This window comes from Lepisosteus oculatus, chromosome 14 (genome assembly GCF_040954835.1).
Source record: "Lepisosteus oculatus isolate fLepOcu1 chromosome 14, fLepOcu1.hap2, whole genome shotgun sequence".
NCBI lineage: Eukaryota > Metazoa > Chordata > Actinopteri > Semionotiformes > Lepisosteidae > Lepisosteus > Lepisosteus oculatus.
This window is the reverse complement of record NC_090709.1, coordinates 16,036,311-16,054,822: the sequence shown is the minus strand read 5'-3', so window position 1 is coordinate 16,054,822 and position 18,512 is coordinate 16,036,311. Positions and strand designations below refer to the sequence as shown.

The 18,512-nt window shown below is 42.4% G+C and overlaps 1 non-coding gene across 1 annotated transcript; it reads left to right on the top strand.

Annotated features, from left to right (window-relative positions):
• On the top strand, positions 1-73 carry trnak-uuu (transfer RNA lysine (anticodon UUU)). The gene has a single exon. It is a non-coding gene; the product is annotated as a tRNA-Lys (tRNA).
• Positions 74-18,512: the final 18,439 nt, after the last annotated feature.

The window sequence follows — 18,512 nt, the reverse complement described above, 5'->3', positions numbered from 1 at the left end:
GCCTGGATAACTCAGTCGGTAGAGCATCAAACTTTTAATCTGAGGGCCCAGGGTTCAAGTCCCTATTCGGGCGGTTGAACTGTTCTTAAGTCTATTGTGAATGTCATTCTAAATAGTCCTTTATCTTTCACTCTTCTAGCACTGTACTGTGGTTATTTTAAATGTCTATTACCTGTATTTACAGTAGTGTATTTAGTGTTTCATTTCACAAACCAAAAATGTTCAAGTAGATCTTGTCACTCTACTCCACGTAATCATCTAAATTAAATCACAGTAGAGTACAGAACACGCAGTGAGGAGCTCACACAGTGAGTACTCTTGAATACGACAAGAGGAAAGGCACACTGCACATCAGTAGTATAAAGCGACACCTTTCGTCAAACTTTTGACAGGTACCACGCCCCCCTTTTCCAGCCAATGGTCGTCCACGGTGTTTGGTTGTCCCGCCCCTTGCCATCCAATGGCGTGTTGTTATTTGTGCATGTCCCGCCCCCTCAGGAGCCAATGGTGTGGGTCGGAACCCCCGCCTCCCCCCGGCCGGTCGGTCCGGAGCCTCAGGGTCCCAAAGCCCCAAGGCGGCGCATCCCTCGCTTTAGGTGTGTGCAGGCGTGTATTGGTTTGGAAGGGGACCATGTCTGCCGCGGGGTTGAGTGCGCTCTATTATAACCCTAAGAAATCGGCTAGTTACGGCGGCGCGGGGAGTCTGTTGCAGGCCGCGAGATCCCGGGGTGTGAGCGGCACCAGCCGCAGCCGGGTGGCCCAGTGGTTGTCCGGCTGCACAAGCCGTGTCTCCAAAGCAGCAGGGGTGCAAGCACGCACACACACACACTGACTGCGTAAAGTCTCACGGAAAGAATTCACAGGACAAACACCATGTGAAATGTGAACCGCTTTATTTCAACAGGGGGTTTTCAAACAGTGAAACAACGCAGCACACATGCATTACCGGCTCCTGTTTGCATTCAACAATTAAATGTTGGTGCGGAAAATTAGTTCGCTACACATAACCACCACCCCAACATTGCTGAGAAACTTTGCAGCATCTGAAAAAGCATTCATAACCCCCTTCCGCTCCCCGTGTCTAAAGCCATGCGAACCACACTGGGCGATCCGATCTAGCAGAGCAAAAACATTTGCCTGCGTAATCAGCGGGATGGTGTTACCACAGGTTCTGAGCAAAACACGCTGTATTTTGGAATACACACTGTAGAACCCCTCAGGCTTCCTTTTCTGATCTGAAAACATCAGATCCGCAATAATTTCACTCAAGTTCTTGACATACACATCTATCTCTTTAACAAATTTAAGGACATTAGCATTTGACTCTTTGTTTTGCATATCAAGCTTTGTAGAGAGAAGTGTGTAAAGCACTCTTAGTAAGAATTCAGACGTATACATTCGAAATTCTTCATTCTTCGGACGATGGCGGTCCTCAATTATATTTTTTAGCAACTGTTTTATGCGCCGCTCAGTGTCATTTGTAATGGTGTACGAACCCAGACACCGGGCGGTGTACAGAACAGCCGATAAAATTCGGGCTAAACTGAGAGACTTATAAATATCTAAAGTGGCAAACGTCACGTCTTCAGACCCATCTGTGTAGCTGCCAGACAGGCATGTGTGACCCCGCTGCCCGGGATGGTCAATCAGACAGGCCGGGCAGTCATCAACCAGGACCCCCTTTAAACAGTGTTTGAAGATGCAATAAACTACTGCTTTCACAACCTGGGGCATAACATCGGGGTCATTAGGGACATAGGCATCAGCTTTATTAACATTTGGGCGAACACACAAGCATAGACACGAGACATTCACGTGTGCCGGTAGGCTGAAGATTGACCCGTCCACATCCTCTTTATTCTATTAAAGGAAAAAGAAAAGGAAGGCTTAACAAAATAGACATGCTTTGTACCTAAAATATTGAGCATTTAACGCGCTTGTGAGCTAAGGTTTTTCGTTAATATTTACCATTTGTAGCGTGGCATCATCGCTAGCACCCGGCAGTTCTTCAACATCTGGTACCCCAGCTGAACTCACACCCCCGCCGCTGTCACAGGGTGTAGAGGGTGGGGTTGGGTTTTGCTAAAAAGAAGATCAAGTATTAAAATGACATAGGCTAAGCACCGATACAAGTACGATCAGAAAAATATTTTAGCCGCCTACCTCTTGACTTTGTAGAGTAGCGGACCCCGTTGTTTCTTCACACAAAGAAGCCATCTCAGCACCTCTGCGGTGTCTGACAGCTCCAAGCACGCACTGCGACCCTGTCAGGCCGGAGCATTTAAGAATATGCGCCAATGGTGTAACACGCCTACATAACACAAGACATTTTTCAATTGGTTGTGATGACCCCCCCGATTTATCGAGCGCGAAAAGTATTCATACATCTGTTTATAAGTTTTAAAGTATTAACACACAATGCAAACACAAATGTTGTGTTTCCCCAGAAAATAAATTTTAAGTTTTCTCATTTACAAGCACACCATGTATTTCACGCAAAAATGTTCTTAACATTATTAAAAAATAAAACCTCAAAACGTCAAGCTTGTTTTGTGAACACGTCCCTATAAAGAACAGATAAGTTTTCTTATAGCGTTAATAAAAAACATTTTGTTTGATAATATTCTTAGCGGTCTGTTGGTGAATCAAACACAGACAGCGCGACACATTTTCACCACGTTTAACAGCTATGAAATTTAGACACCGTTGTATGCCTTAAAATAATATAGATTTTTAATAATATAGATTTTAACATTATAACAGTCTAAAACGTTTTCTAAAATGTTTCTTAAAATAATTTCTACAGACCAGTACGTGCACCCCCAACGATACCTAAGATTAATGGTTTTATGGGGGGCCATGTGTGTTTCTTAGAAGAGAATGTTTATCGGTTTGGGTATAAGTACCAGAGGTTTAACAGGCGAAGTTTTAGCTGCATTCCAATTCCTACAGTCTCACGTTATCGCCTAACTCGTCAGAATGGATCACGCCGATCAATTTCAACAGTCTGAAGATATTCTATTTACAGACTTAACACTGCTCGACTTGGTAGACGAAGGCCAGGACTCCACGAATTTCAGCGGTATGTATATCCGGCTTTTTGTGAGACAATTACAACGTCACGATGCATGTCTCATGTTTGATATAGTTACAAAACGTTGTATAATATTTGTATACTAGACAATATTGAATTATTATAATGGAATTACCAGGGAGTTGCTCCATAATGTGGTCGTGACTGTGTGTATCTATTCATTTCCATTAGCCCCAAAAACCACAGCTGTAAAAAGGCCAGTTACCGCACAGTCCAACACTGGTGAGTATTTACGACAATGTTTTGAATAACACTTTACGACCATGTGAGTCTTAAAGACACCGGGGTATATACTCCACACCAAAACTCGTGTGTCTATTCCACAGACGCGGGAGAAGGGACAAGTCGCTACACATTTAAAAAAACTCGTTTGGGGTTTACAATCCCACCGCAAAACCTTGTGGAGACAGATGTTCACGCCATACCAGAGGGTGCGGGGCATATTATCAGATCGCCTGAGAGAAGAGGTCGGTATTATATAAAACATTCTTTTAGCATGGCCATTTAAACGTGTCTATAATAAAAAAAAAACAACCGTTTTTTGGTAATTTGCGGTGTTGAGTTCTTTCACTAATGGTATTTTCCCACTCCGTGCAGACCCCGGACCTTCAAAAAATAAACTGCGACGCGCCAACACGTTAACTGGGTCAACGAGCTCAAAACGTCTGAAATCAACAAGCAAAGGTTAATATAATTTAAGCGTGGTCAAGATGTGTTATGATCCACTTACGGCAAACGTTGCTTCTTTTGTTAGGATGTTAATTCGCTGAAAGATCCTACATCGCGTAGTTTTCTGTTTGGGAGTGTTAAAAAACCTTATTTTAAAACTGCTTAGCTTTTAAAGTTAAAAGCGACTGGTCTGTGCAAGGGTCTACAGGCCGTTAACCACGCTCTAGTAGCGCCACCACAGCCGTAAAGGAAACCGGTGTAACAACATGTCCGGGTAACTTGTTCCATTCACCCGGAGCCCTGTGTGTAAGGATGCACCACATGTGTGGCGTTTTTATCATAGTTATCGTAGTTTTCTGATTTTGACAGTTTAGATTTCATTAATTGTTGTGTTGAAAAGTCTTTTATTTTTATCACCGTGTAGTTTTTTTGATTTTGAGATGTGGAGCATTGGCGTGGTAATAAAAAGTCTTTTATTTTTTCACACAGCCGCTGTATCGACGAGCGGTGAAACAAATGTGGCGGAAACGTCGGACCCCAAGGTGGTGACTGCATCGGAGACGGCTGTTAAGACGCTGACCAAAGCCAGACGTGTCAAGCCTGCGGAGAGAAATCATAACGTGCCTAAAGACTTTGTGTTGGGTGATGTGCTAGATTCAGTGCGCAGTATTACACAGTCACTATCAACGGCGATCACTAATGAGGTTGCCAAAAAACGAGCTTTAGAGCGTCTAAGAGCGGTTTTAGCCGGTGTACAGACCTTGTTTCCAAAACAGATCCAGGTTTTCACCGCTAACCTCTTTAGATATAATTTCTACAGAAGATGCCGCTCTAAACTCTGGATTTCAGACCATGATGATGATATTTCATACTTCATTGGTGCAAATCCCCGGTGATAAATGACTAAACATGCGGTCTAAAAAGTGCTTAAAAGACCGACCGCTTGCCAACCGCAAGCTTTTGTACATAAATAAAAGAATTAAACTGGCAAAAGCATGTTTGTTGTGTCGTCAAAGATTCAGAGAGAGGCATCAGATTTCCCAAGGGCCGCCCGAACCACGCAATGAGAATGCCATGGTAGAAAATAACTTAAGGCCCGAGGCTGTTGTAGCAGAACAGGATGTCGGTAACCGAGAACCGGTTGTATTGAACGATCTGAATCAGGTTGGTGGCGGTGCAGGGGCGAATAGAGACCCCTTAGTTTTCCTGGAGCGTATACGTAGTTATAACAGGTCTTATAATAATTTTAGAGCAACAGAGCACCATGAAGAATGTCATATGTACAGGCTATAGACGCTGTGCATGGTGCAGTCCAGAGAATATTGGATGAATTTTCTCCAAACATCGGGGCGAATGATTTTGTACAGCTGCGATTGACTGCGGGTGGTTTTAACAAACCCTTGTTCTCACGCAGGAGACACCCTGGAGAATTAAATGCTGCCGATTTTTTAAGCCACATCTCGGACCTCTTACAGAGCCACACAGAGGTTCTCACCGATGACAGCCTCCGCTTAGTGGTGACGATAGTTAGGAATATGCAGGGGGGTGCCCGCCGAAGATTTAAATCCGTTCTGTACAGCCGGGTAATTGCTCAGAAAAAAGCGCACCTTATCGACTTACATTACACGGGCGGTAATCTGTGTTTCGCCGGGTGTGTGTACGGTTTGTTGAATGAAGGTTGTACCGATAGGGAAATGTTACAGAGCGCTAAACGAATGCACAAAGAGTTGGGTTTTCCAGAGAATCGGAAAATTAGTTTGTCAGACATAAAAATTTTGTACCACGACCAGGGTGATTGGAAATATTTTACAACGGGGCCCACACCACCAAATTCTAAAATACTTTTTGTTCTACTGCATGAAGAGCATTTTTATGGGGTTTTAAATATTAAAGCTTTTGTGGGGGCGGCGTATTTTTGCACTAACTGCCATGTGGCGTATAGCCACAAGAACGCACACGCCTGTGTTAAAGCTTGTAAAACCTGTTTAGATCCCCAGTGTTGCAAAATTGCAGAAATTCAGAATTGCCCGGCCTGTAAGGTCTTTTGTCGTAGCTCTCAGTGTTTGGCGAGACACTTGCGGAATGCGGCGAACGGGTGTGAGTAAGTGTGAGCGCAGGGTCTTTTGTGAGAAATGTGGGGTTTATAACCTCGCAAGTCACAAATGTAAAGAGAAAATGTGCTCGCGTTGTAACAACGTGATCGACACCCCTGACACACATTTGTGCTACATACCGCCTTTGGACAACCCCAAAATTTCAAACAAGTACATTTTTTTCGACTTTGAATGCATGCAAGAAACGGGGAAACACATACCAAATTACGTCCACGCCCTTCATATTGACAATAAACGAAGCTGGGAATTTTATGGTGAAACTTGTCTAAAGGATTTTGTGTGTAAATTTATCGATAGACGTTTCAAAAACCATACGTTCATATCGCACAATGGCAAGGGATATGACAATTACCTAGTAATCAGACAGTTGTTAGCTGCAAAGATGGACGTTGAACTAATTAATCAGGGTGGTAAGATAATGTGTATGACCGTAAAAGCTCTGAACATCAGATTTATCGATTCTTTAAACGTTCTACCTATGAAATTAAGCAAACTGCCGGCCGCCGTGGGGTTCCCTGGGGCTAAGGGTCATTTTCCACACTTGATGAACACTTCAGAAAACCAAAATTATGACGGCTCGCTGCCGCTGCCAGAACTTTACGGCGTTAACTACATGCTGCCGAGCGAGAAAGCCGGGTTTTTGGTTTGGTATGAAGAATGCAGGGGAAGTGTGTTTAACTTACAGAGAGAGTTGAAACGTTACTGCCAGTTGGATGTGGCAATTCTAAGAGAAGGCTGTATCAGGTTTCGGGACAAGGTCATGAATATGACCAGACAGACACTCATGATTGAGTTAGGGGCCGCCTGTGTTGTCTGCATCGACCCCTTTCAGTTTGTGACCATCGCTAGTGTCTGCATGGCCATGTTCAGACTTATGTTTTTACAGGAAGAGACGATTGCGTTGCTACCCCATGAAAATTACCACCGCCAGCAAAAACGATTTTCTACACCCAGCATTCAATGGCTTACAGTGCCTTGCGAAAGTATTCGGCCCCCTTGAACTTTTCAACCTTTTGCCACATTTCAGGCTTCAAACATAAAGATATAAATTTTTTATTTTATGTGAAGAATCACCAACAATTGTGAAGTGGAACAAAATCTATTGGATTTTTGAAACTTTTTTAACTAATAAAAAAATGAAAAGTGGGGCGTGCAAAATTATTCGGCCCCTTTACTTTCAGTGCAGCAAACTCACTCCAGAAGTTCAGCGAGGATCTCTGAATGATCCAATGTTGTCCTAAATGACTGATGGTGATAAATAGAATCCACCTGTGTGTAATCAAGTCTCTGTATAAATGCACCTGCTCTGTGATAGTCTCAAGGTTCTGTTGAAAGCGCAGAGAGCATCATGAAGACCAAGGAACACACCAGGCAGGTCCGTAATACTGTTGTGGAGAAGTTTAAAGCCGGATTTGGATACAAAAAGATTTCCCAAGCTTCAAACATCCCAAGGAGCACTGTGCAAGCGATCATCTTGAAATGGAAGGAGTATCAGACCACTGCAAATCTACCAAGACCTGGCCGTCCCTCTAAACTTTCAGCTCAGACAAGGAGAAGACTGATCAGAGATGCAGCCAAGAGGCCCATGATCACTCTGGATGAACTGCAGAGAACTACAGCTGAGGTGGGAGAGTCTGTCCATAGGACAACAATCAGTCTTACACTGCACAAATCTGGCCTTTATGGAAGAGTGGCAAGAAGAAAGCCATTTCTCAAAGATATCCATAAAAAGTCTCGTCTAAAGTTTGCCACAAGCCACCTGGGAGACACCCCAAACATGTGGAAGAAGGTGCTCTGGTCAGATGAAACCAAAATCGAACTTTTTGGCCACAATGCAAAACGATATGTTTGGCGTAAAAGCAACACAGCTCATCACCCTCAACACACCATCCCCACTGTCAAACATGGTGGTGGCAGCATCATGGTTTGGGCCTGCTTTACTTCAGCAGGGACAGGGAAGATGGTTAAAATTGAGGGGAAGATGGATGCAGCCAAATACAGGACCATTCTGGATGAAAACCTGTTGGAGTCTGCAAAAGACCTGAAACTGGGACGGAGATTTATCTTCCAACAAGACAATGATCCCAAACATACAGCAAAATCTACAAAGGAATGGTTCACAAATAAACGTATCCAGGTGTTTGAATGGCCAAGACAAAGTCCAGACCTGAATCCAATCGAGAATCTGTGGAAAGAGCTGAAAACTGCTGTTCACAAACGCTCTCCATCCAACCTCACTGAGCTCGAGCTGTTTTGCAAGGAAGAATGGGCAAGAATTTCAGTCTCTCGATGTGCAAAACTGATAGAGACATACCCCAAGCGACTTGCAGCTGTAATCGCAGCAAAAGGTGGCTCTACAAAGTATTAACGCAAGGGGGCCGAATAATTTTGCACGCCCCACTTTTCATTTTTTTTATTAGTTAAAAAAGTTTCAAAAATCCAATAGATTTCGTTCCACTTCACAATTGTGTCCCACTTGTTGGTGATTCTTCACATAAAATAAAAAATTTATATCTTTATGTTTGAAGCCTGAAATGTGGCAAAAGGTTGAAAAGTTCAAGGGGGCCGAATACTTTCGCAAGGCACTGTATGTACATCGAACACACAGAGCCCGTTAAAATCCAACACGCGTTAACCACGGCCGGTGAGTTCAAGGTTGGCCCATATTTTCTGGATGGTTATGCTGTAATTGACGGAGTGCCGACAGCCTTTGAGTTCAACGGTTGCTTTTTTCACGGTTGTAGCGTTTGTTATTGTAAAAACGATTTTAAACGATTTTAATCCGCTGACAAACACTACTTTTGGTTGGTTGTACAGAAAGACGATGGTGAAAATTAATTTTCTCAAAATGAGAGGTTTTAACGTGCGTGTTTTGTGGGAGCACGAGTTCAGAGACATGCTTGTTGAAAATGGAGACTTGGGTAAATTTCTAACAGCGGGTCGCTTTTTGGGGGGAGAACAAATGAGATTTGTTTGCATTACACAGCGCAGCCCAGTGAAAAAATCCATTACTATGATTTCACCAGTCTGTATCCATTTGTGAACAGAACTAAAAAATACCCACTGGGGCACCCCCGAATAATTTATAAGAACTTTGGAGATTTAAAACAATATTTCGGTTTAGCAAAGGTGAAAGTTTACCCACCCAGATGTTTGTACTTTCCAGTTCTTCCAACCAAAATTGACAAAAAAACTGTCAACACTGTCGTACATGTGGTGAAACAAAACAGACCACCCCCTGTGAGCACGGTGATGAAGATCGCGCCTTGACTGGTGTCTGGTGCGCCCCTGAATTATGGCCTTAGATCTGGGGTATAGAGTGGGTAAAATTTATGAAATTTGACATTTCGAAAAGTCCTCACACAATCTTTTTACCGACTACATCAAACTGCATCTGAAAGGGAAACAGGAAGCTTTGGGGTTTCCAGAGGGGTGTACAGATGTCGCGAAACAACAAAGATATATCAGCGAATATTATGAAAAAGAGGATGTCCGGCTGGACCCCGGCAACATTAAAAAGAATCCGGCCAAAAGACAGCTTTCAAAAATTGCCTTGAACAGTTTGTGGGGGAAGTATGGACAAAGAGACAATTTACCACAGACCACCATTGTGAGAAACCCCGATGAATTGTTCGGGTACTTATTTACGCCATATCATGAGGTGTCAGCCTGCGAGTTTATCAATGAAAACACAGCCTGTGTTACGTGGAAACACTAAACACCACTATACAGGCCATTCAAACACTAACATTTTCATCGCTAGCTTTACAACCGCCTATGCCCGCTGGGAGTTATACAATCTGCTAAACGCTTTGCAAGGCCACTGTCTGTACCACGACACAGATTCCGTTATCTTTGTGAGCCGGGAGGGTGAGTGGAATCCGGGGCTGGGTGACTATTTGGGTGAGCTGACCAGCGAAATAGCTGCTGGACAACACATCACCGAGTTTGTATCAACAGGACTCAAGTCGTACGGGTACAAGCTGTCTGGTGGGAAAGCCTGTTTAAAGGTGAAAGGCATTACGCTCAATGTGAACAATTGTGAAAAAGTTAACTTTGAGAGTCTGCGGGACTTGGTTTTTGACTATGGCGTTAACCCTTATGCTGAGTGCCGGGAATTTAAACATTTCTATTCAACAGCCGATGATCGTGCGTGTTAAAAAGGATTGGCGCATTGAGACCCGGACCTTAAAGAAAACCCAGAAGGTGGTGTACGACAAGCGGGTGCTGCAAGAAAATTTGACATCGTTGCCCTACGGATATTAACACGATGGATGTCAGGTTAAAACACCCTTTTTCATGCATTTTTTCCTGACCCTCGAATTGCGGTAAAAGTTATTTTATAAAACAGCTCTTGGAGAACAGTGATACTGTTATGACTCGTAAACCCGAAAACATAGTCTGGTGTTACAGCTGCTGGCAACCTCTATCCGCTGAGTTGCTTGTGAAATTTCCATACATTCAGTTTATAGAAGGGTTACCGACGTCTTTTTCCGATGACCAGCTACTGCCACCGGATAGAGTAAATTTGATTATAGTTGATGATTTGATGGAGTCTGCGTGTGAAAATAATGAGATAGAAAAAGCTTTTACAAAATACATACACCACTGAAACCTCAGCATCATGTATATCGTCCAAAATGTGTTTTGTCAAGGCCGGAAACGTAGAACCATAGCATTAAATACAAAGTACATGGTGCTGTTTAAAAACCCTAGAGATAAACTACAGATTACAACCCTGTCACGGCATATGTATCCCGGTAAAGCCAGATTTTTTTGGAAGCGTTTGATGACGCTACTAAAAAACCTTTCGGTTACTTGTTGGTGGATTTAAATGCCGACACCCCAGATGACTATCGCTTGTGAACAGGACTTTTCCCCCCAGATGTACCCGTGGCTTATGTATTTAAAGAATCTAAAAGTCGGTGATCTCGCAACCACAGACTCAGTCAAAAAAACACGTTCGGGCCATCGTCATGGCTTCACGCGTTCGGAGAAACCTGACACTTACATTTTCTGGTAAAAGCCAGCCCCAGTCACCAGAAAGCTATTCTCTGTGGGGCTTCAGATGATCTTGTACAGGCAATAGCTAAGCCTGCCAAGCAGTTTGGGACCCTGAAGAGAAAGCATAAGCTTTTAAAGACTTTGAGTCAAAGGGGTCTTTCTCTTAAAAGAAAGAGACTCTTGGTGAACCAGTCCGGCAGTTTTATCGGGACACTGTTGAGTATTGTAGTACCATTGATTACGGAGCTTCTACAACACCGATAATGGACCACACTGAAAAAAAATGTACCTTGTACCTCAAAAACAGCTCAATCAACTCCTAGACTGGTCCGGCAAAGAAACCGATGTGAGAAAAATAACAACCTGCAGGTTGGATGACGAAATGAGAGACATTTTTCAGAACTCGCATCTGCCTGAATATGAAAACGTGAAATTATATAATCAGCTGTTACAACGGTATTTGACATTAGTATGCCAGGAAGTTTCTGAAGAGGGGACTTTAACTGTTGTACGACCCGAAAATGCACCCGCCGATCTATCACACGCATCACCACAACAGCCGTCATCGACCGACGCTGATTTTGGGTATATTTTAGACAGTGCGTCTCAGTGGTTCCAGAGAAATGCCGAGATATTGTTAAAGATTATGGCACACAATAAACCGTTAATAGCTGGGAATTAAAGAAAATTTGTGTACAAAGGGGCACCCGTTGAGGGCTCTCACATGATTGATCTTGTCAGGGCTCTCACACAACAGCAATCAGTTGAAGCCGGTAAGAAGCTAAAAGATTGGGATGTGTTCACAGGGGCAATGGCCGAAATCAACGTACCGGGCACCTTGCTAGCCAATGCTGGTAACTGAGAGCTACTAAAACTCAAGTCTGCCCCACTGTGGTGTGCAGCGTCTGTCAAAACTTTAAAACCCCATGTCCCACCCCCTTTTCAACCAATGGTGTTGTTATAGGGTGGATGTCCCTCCTTCCCCCACAGAGCAGTAGTGTGATAGAGAGGTTTAACCAAACTATTAAAACAAAAATGTGGAGGTACCTGACACACAAAAACACCTTTCGATATATCGATCTGTCTGATCTTATTTACTTTTATAATCATAGTTACCACATAACTATTAAACGACCCACGGCTTCTGTTACGACTGATAACTCCCTTGAGATGTGGAGAACCGTCTATGGCGAACACTTTAAGCGAAAACCATCAAAGTTTTAATTTAATGTAGGTGATCATGTGCGGGTGTCCAAAATAAAAGGGAATGTTTGAGAAGGGGTATGAACAGACCTTCACAGATGAAATTTTCATTGTCAAAGAGCGGACCCCGGCTCTGAGACTCTATTACAAACTGCAGGACTACGCAGCCGATGACATTAAGGGCTCTTTCTACGCAGAACAGCTACAGAAGATAAACCCCAATTCTGAGAGCGTCTATCGCATCCAAAAGATTAAAGCAGCCAGGGGGCGTGAAAAAAAACAAACAGATTTTGGTAAAGTGGCGCAGATAGAGCGATAAATTCAATAGTTGGGTAAAGGCTTCCGAGGTCAAAGAAATATAGAGGTGCTGAAAAATGAACCCCAATGTCTTCTAGGTTACGCTGGCCAGTAATTCATCCTCAAAAATGTTTCCAAAGAACACCAGCGCGTGCTTCACAGAGCATCTGGCAAAGGCGATTGACCTGGACAGGAGCTGGGAAGTGGGTCTGGTCGAGCTGCACTATCCGCATACGCTAAACACGTTTGATCAAGATGAAGATTTTCTGTCCATATAGTCTAATCGCTGATGAACATGTACCTTACCTAGAGGGTACTACTGCAACATCGATCAGCTCATACATGAAATGAAACGTGCTGTGGAAAAAGTTCTGTTAAACCTCTCTATTACACTAACCTTCACATCACTGGCCATAATGAATTGTTCAATATTCTCACATTTGAGAACATTTTGGAAGGTCCTGTTAAGAAATTCTTTTCTGTCATCAGTTTGTAGCATTTTAGGAGTACGACCCTCTTGAAATATATTTCGGAAATCATTTGTCACGACACCTCCAGACTTTTCAGTGGCACGGCCCAGGCATATTTAGACAACATGTCTATATGTGAGGAGATGTAACAGAAACCATCGTTGAACTCACTGTAGTCTCTCATGTTCACCAAGTCGGCCTGCCACTGCCAGTCCATTTCAGGTACCAGCGTCCTGCTTCTCTTAAAGCTCACACGTGCTGGCTTGTGCAGCGTATAAGCCAGCTGGCCGGACAACCAGTCTGATACCCGGCCGCGGCTGGCGCTCACACCCCGGGAAGTTGTGGCCCTCACCAGACTCCCCACGCTGCCGTAACTTAGTTGGCAAGACCTGGGTTCGAGCCTATACAGTGAGGCACGAACTAGGGCGGGAGCGGCAAGTGCACAAGCCCTAGAACCTGAATCCATTACAATAACAAAAGGACAGAATTAAATGGGGTTAATTTCGAAATCGCAAATTTGAGATACCATAGCGCGTTTTTTTTCCACTTCCTGGCGGAAACGGACTTCCTTAGTTTTGTGTATTCTTGATGCATCACAAGGAGGTACAGATGCAGCCATTCAAAGTGCGTGGTACAGACACGTACCGGAAGTAATTGGCTACGGCATCGCGCATCGTGACGCATGATGATGCGGGGTACCGCGGTATGTGATTGGTTGACCGACGGGGGCACTCGTAGTCCGTTGGTCTGTCGTAGAAAGACTTACAGTACAGTAAACGTCTTTACTGTGCCCGTTGTAGATATTGAATTTTACCACTGAAGGGAAATCTTAATAGCTGAGCATAAAAAGAATAGGAGCTCAGTCAATTCTTATGGAATGTGTTTTCTTTCTTCTTTTTTTCAGCATGGAATAAACCTGTTACTTGATTCATATGGATGCCTGGTTCCGCCGGGGATTCAAAACATTTTTTATTTTATTTTTTTAATCGGGTATCAAAGGGAATAGGCAGTATAACCCTGTTCATGCACAAACTGTGGCATGTTACATTGATTTGGGTGTCTCCTCTTGCCAGAGAGCTCTAAATTGCATTTTGAGCGCGGTTTTTGACTTTTTTTAAAATTGCATTTTGGGCACGGACAGCACATACAATGGTTAATGAACTGCGCCATGAAATTTAAAATAGTATTCTTTAGGTGTGAGGGTAGGAGTGGACTGCAGCAGGCTTAATCAGCAAACCAGGAAAACAAAGAACAGGACAGGTGAGACGTGTATCCAGAAAGCGAGTGATCAGAAAAAGGAAATGGTGTTACGCCCAGGTTTTCGACCCAATTGTTTTAACTTGCTAATGCATCAGACACATTTCCTGGCGTATTGTGTTTTAAATAAAATAGGAGTGTCTTTTCCTGGCATTAGCTCATCGGTATAGTGTAAGTTTTATCTGTACCATATCATACAGTATATAGGTACAGAATTCAAGCTGCACCACTGTATCGCTCTGGTAAGGAGATAGACAATGACCAAAATCACGAAGACTCTCTCACACCAAATAATGAAGATGAAGAGAAACGGGAAGTCAACACGGGACATTGTACAGCAGTTGGCTTTGATGGACATCTTCGTTTCTGAAAGCACAGTGAGACGGCATTATAAAGGGGAGAGGAGGCAAAGAGAATCTAAACCGAGGACGATTCAAAGGTAAATAAATTTCTAAAAATACCTTTCTTGCATGTAAATACAACTACGCACATTATTTTTAAAACTAACTGTTGATCTCTTTTTTTTCAAGTCCTATTGTGCGAGCTATCGACAAACTGACTGATGAAAATGATGAGCTACCGGCGATGCAAGTCCGAAGACGGCTCTGGGCTGACTTCGGTGCGACCATTAGCCCGACATCGATAAGAAGAGTACGCAGGAGGCTTGGATGGAGATACAGAAAAACCAACACATGCCCCATGATAAGACTAAAAAACAAAGAGGAAAGACTCAAGCAAGCGCTCCAATGGATTGAACAGGGGGAGGCATTTCAGGATGTACTTTTTACCGACGAAACAACAGTGGCTCTGGAACAGTTTTCAACAATGGCATTTTGCAAAAAGGGGAGACATGTGGACAAGCCAAAGCCCAAACATCCACTGAAGGTTCATGTCTGGGGGGGTATATCTAGAAGAGGCCCGGGACCACTTCTTATTTTCGAAGGAATTATGGACCGTGTATTCTTCGAGGAAGTCGTGGTCACACACCATGCCGCCCCATATATCAGGGAGCAGTTTGGATCAAGGCACCGTCTCTTTCAAGACAACGAACCGAAACACACAGCAGCAAGGGCGAGGCTTATAGCAGAAGGAGTGAACTGGGTGAAAACTCCAGCCGAATCACCAGATCTAAATCCGATAGAGATGGTTTGGCATTCGTTGAAAGACTACGCTCGGAAAACTGCTAAGCCCGTCACAAAGCAGGAACTGATCGATGCGATCTATAAATTCTGTGAGGAAGAACTGACCGAACAAAATTGTAACAATTTCATTAACAGGCTGTTTCGTGTTCTTCCTAGGATTGTTGACCAGGGCGGAGGACATTCGGGAATGTAAGTCTGAGAGAGAGTCTCACATTTGTGGACAGTCTGTCCACAAACAAAACATGTAAAAAAAATGTAAAAAAAACAATTACTTTTGTCAATGAAAACCGGTGTGTGTGTGTCTCTCTCTGCTGGATGTCCCTCTCACTCTCTGCTGAATGAATAAAAGCATTTTATTAAAAACGCGTTTGCGCTTGTCTGGGTATTTACTTTGTAATCTGTGGTTTACATCTACTGTATTGCTTTGAGATGCCACTTTTAAAGGTGAAATGTTAAATAAAGCTTATTATTGTTATAGAGAAACATGATCAGATTTTCCCTGGTTCAGAAAAAAGACGATTAAAATCTGTAATCTTTGCACTTGTATGTCATCGGAAAATACAATCAGTTTCTGCTTTGTGTAAGGATGGTGTGGTGAGAAGGTGAGAAAGTGGTGAGAAAGCTGTGCTCCTCAAAGCGCTTTACAGGATAAAAACAATAACAACAATAGTGGCTGGGCAAACAATTTTTTTTTATCGAAATACAAAATGAGATACTGTATAATGATGTGCATGAACAAAGTTATACTGCAATTTTCCTTAGATACGCGATTAAAAAAAAATATTTTTTTTAATCCCCGGCGGAACACATTCCATAAGAATCAGCACTTTACAACCCTTACTGTGTGCGACTGGAAAAGAATTTGTGATCGGATCAACGAAATGCTTCGTAGAAGGAGGAGCTCTTTTCCTCTAGTCTAACCACAAACAAAACATTCCTGTTAGACAAAAGGAATTGAAAAAAAAACAATTTTGTCAATGGAAACCGGTGTGTGTGTCTCTCTCTGCTGAATGAATAAAAGCATTTTATTAAAAACGCGTTTGCCTGGTATTTACTTTGGTCCCTTTTAACTGTTTTTCGATCTACTGTATTGCTTTGAGATGCCACTTTTAAAAGTGATATGTAAAATAAAGTTTTTTATTATTGTTATAGAGAAACATGATCAGATTTTCCCTGGTTCAGAAAAAAAGATCTAAAGTGCTACACATAACTTTCTTAATTCGATGTATTTAAAGCAGTAAACTACTGTAGGTGTAACATAACATTCAGACATACAATCGAGAATAGTTTTGTGGTGTTTGTTTAGATGAAACGTATAACGTAACAAAATTAAAGACGATTAAAATCTGTAATCTTTCCACTTGTACTGTATGTCATCGGAAAGTTTCTGCTTTGTGTAAGGATGGTATCAAAAAGCAATCTTAAGTGGTGAGAAAGCTGTGCTCAATGTATTTAAGGGACTTAAAAGTAAAAGGAGATGCTTCATATTGCTTGACTAATTTTAAAAACTAAGTTTTAAATGCAGACGCTCCCTCGGTGCCGCGCCGGGTGTAAATATCAAAATATACATTCCTCCCAGGCGGAGGCCGAAGAGCGCCCGGCTGGGGTGCGTGGGGAAGAGCATTACAGGAATGAAAGGCGGGGTATAGGAAGGCGTTCAGTCTGGGCAGGTATAGATTACACTTTTCTAAAACGTACTTGAAAAATAAAAATGATTACAATCTAATCCTTCCACGTTTGATCCCAAAATCCCAAGAGATATAAATCTAAACGGGTAGAAAGTTATGCTGAAAGTTTATTAAGATACTTAGAAGACAAAGATACTGTATCAATTTATGTTGCATTAGCCTGATTATGATAAAAAAACACATAATTAAACACACGTTTGCGATTTAAATCAATATAAATGTTTATATTGTAACGCATACTGTCCAGCCTCCATTTCTCTATAAAAATTTACTCTATTACACACACACACAATAGAACCAGGAAGCAGAAGCAGGGACCGTTGTCAGAAGGCAAGAAGGTGACTATTCATTGTTATCAAAAATGACTTAGAATCGATCATGTTGTGATATTTTGAAATAAAAAAGTCAATTGACTGTCCATACTATCGCTATTCTATTTTTTCGAAGAAATGTTTCTTAAGAGAAAAGTCCAGCACCAGCTGGATTTGAACACACAACCCGTGAGTTGGTAATCGGGCACGTAGACCAGTAGGCTACAAGGGAAGTCACATGAAGAGAGAGGCGAAACAGCCCTACACAGCCCTGTCGCAGTACACGAATATAATCATATCGTTATTCAATTTTTTAGATACGTGATTCCATATTATATTAGCAGAAAAGCTTAAAACTACCACTTTTTCACATGCTATTTCACATGCTAGTTAAATACTTGGATGCTTAAAATTGTTAGGGAGAAATGGAATACCAGTGTGTATTTTTCCTTTAAAGTACCGATTCCTGGAATCTGACTGGCTTACACCCTTCTGAAGTGATTCCATAAAATCAGGTATACGGAAAAGAAAGCGTTGATACATACAAGTATCTTTTAATACAGTCTTTGCTGTGCTCTTGAGGATCCTTGTGATATTTTGAGCTCTAGTTGAATGATAGGTGTCGCATTTTAAATCATTTTCATAGTTAGAAATTATGAAACGCCCTGTTAAAAGCAAGGAAGTTTTTATGCTTGTTGAAGTAAAACAAAATGCCTGACAAAGTATGGCTTGGACAGATTGCAAGTGCTTGTACAAATGTGCTAAAGAAATTATACTTTGAGCATACAGCTTGTCCAATGTCATTCATTATTAATACTATTAGTAACATCTTCGGTAAAGGCTTTGATGCATAAATATTTCTGATAAAGGTAGGTTGTGTACTTTTGTCCAACTGAGCAATCTTGCTTTAATAAAATATACCAACATTTTAATGACTGATGATTAACATACTGTAATACACAGTTCAAAATTAAAAGCTCAAATGCTGTACATGAGAGGTTAAGCTCCCCCCGGCGGTTTTACAAGGTGACGCGGATAGTTTCCGGCATGGCATCAAATGACGCGATTAACCACGTGATACTGCGTGACACCGCGACACGCCCACCGGGGTATGCTGCGGAATACCCCACCCATTTTGAATGGCTGCATCTGTACTCTTTACTTTACCGCACGTATGGAGTTTGGGTCTGATCGAGCTCGTTACTCGTCACTCACGCAATCTACTACTTTCATCCAATACAGCCCTTTATTTGGCTATAAACT